This window comes from Cuculus canorus, chromosome 29 (genome assembly GCF_017976375.1).
Source record: "Cuculus canorus isolate bCucCan1 chromosome 29, bCucCan1.pri, whole genome shotgun sequence".
NCBI classification, from domain to species: domain Eukaryota; kingdom Metazoa; phylum Chordata; class Aves; order Cuculiformes; family Cuculidae; genus Cuculus; species Cuculus canorus.
Genome location: NC_071429.1, coordinates 1,608,010 through 1,609,897, shown reverse-complemented (window position 1 = coordinate 1,609,897; position 1,888 = coordinate 1,608,010).

Sequence of the window (1,888 nt, the reverse complement as noted above, 5' to 3'; positions counted from 1 at the left end):
CGCGTGGATTCGAGCGCCGGAGCCCTGTAAATATTAATCAAATCAGGCTCTTTTTTGCTCTGTTTAGCTCTGCAGGATGCAAACAGATGGGAGACGAGAGGGCTTTTTAACCCATCCAAAGGAGCGGGGGGGAACTCGAACCTAATGAATTCCAGCGGCGGAGCGGTTTTCCATCAAATCAGTAGCAGGATCCGAGGGTGTAAATGTTTTATTTGGGGCTGGAGAGGATGGTGAGGCTCTCCCGGGGCGTGGGGTGGGAGCGGAGAACTCGCTGCTGGGCAAAAAGAGGGGGTTTTGTCCTGGGAAAGCTGGAAAAGAAGAGGGAACAGAAGAGGAAAAGCAGGAATCTGCCCTCAGCGACACTCTGGTGTCGGGAATTTTGGGGGTCCCACAGCCAGGACCAATCCCTCCCCCCCCCCGGGTCCGGGGCGAAGGCGCCGTCTGCTCGTTTCATCTTAACAAATGGAAATGAATTCTTTTAATGCCAATTAAATTGTAGCTGTGCCTTATTAATAGTAATTTAGATTAATAATTCTTGGAAGAGGGAGTGCTGGGCTTGGGGGGGGGCGACGTGATTCGAATGCCGGAGCGTGGTGGTTTGTTTATTTTATAGGTGAATTTTCACTTTTTCAACCCAAAATTGGGTTGGAGGCTCTGTTTTTTGCAAGGGGGGGGGGTTGGGGGGGGGGGGAAAGGAGGGGGGGCTGTTTGGGAAACTTGGGGAATTTCCTCTTAAAATTGGATTTCCTGGCTTGGCCCAAGCATCTCACTGCAGAACCCTCGGGAAAAGCCCCCTCCAATCCCAAGGTGAGAGGGAAGGGAAAGGAAAGAGAAAGGAAAGAGGAAAGGAAAGGAAAGGAAAGGAAAGGAAAGGAAAGGAAAGGAAAGGAAAGGAAAGGAAAGGAAAGGAAAGGAAAGGAAAGGAAAGGAAAGGAAAGGAAAGGAAAGGAAAGGAAAGGAAAGGAAAGGAAAGGAAAGGAAAGGAAAGGAAAGGAAAGGAAAGGGGAAAGAAGGAAGAAAAAGAGGAAAAAGGAAGAAAAGGGAAGGAAAAGGGAGAAAAAGGAAAAATGGGAAACAGAAAGGGAAAAGAGAGGGTAAGAAAAAGAAAAAAGAAAAAGTAAGAAAAGCTAAAGAAAAGGGGGAAAAAATAAGAAAAGGGAAGAAAACAAAGAAAAAAGGAAATAAGAATAAAAGAGAGAAATAAAAAGGGGAAAAGAAAAAAAAGGAAGGAAAGAGGGGGAAGAAAAAAAGGAAGGAAAAGGGAAAGAAAAGGAGAGAAAAGAGAAGGAAAGGGGTCAGAGCTCGTCGTACCTGCGGCTCCGGGCGCTGCTCCCCGAGCGGGCGGCGGGGGTCCCGTCCTGGGGGGTCCTGGGGTCCCGTCCTGGGGATTTCGGGGGGTCCCGTCCAGGGGGATCCCCGGGGGGTCCCGTCCCGGGGGTTCCTGGGGGCTCCTGGGGGATTTCGGGGGGTCCCGTCCTGCGGGGTCCTGAGGGTCCTGTCCCGGGGGTCTCATCCTGGGGGGCTCTTGGGGGGGTCCCATCCCTGAGGTCCCCGGGGGTCCCTGTAGTCTCGTCCCGGGGGGTCCCCGGAGGTCCCAGAGGGTCCCCGTATCTCATCCCAGGGGGGGGCCCTGGGGGTCTCGTCCCGGGGATTTCGGGGGGGGGTCCCGGGGGCTCCGGCGGCGCATCCCGGTGTCTCCGCTCCCGTCCCGTCCCGTCGAGGCGGCGCCGCCCCCGCTCCGCCCCGGGGGGGGATTTTGCCTTTTCTGCCTTTATTTTTCCCCGCCCCTCCCCGCTCCGAAGCTCCGAGAGGGAAACGCGACGGGGACCCCCCCCCCACACCCCCCCCAACCGTGGGAGCCCCCCGGGATCTCCAGAACCTCTCCCCG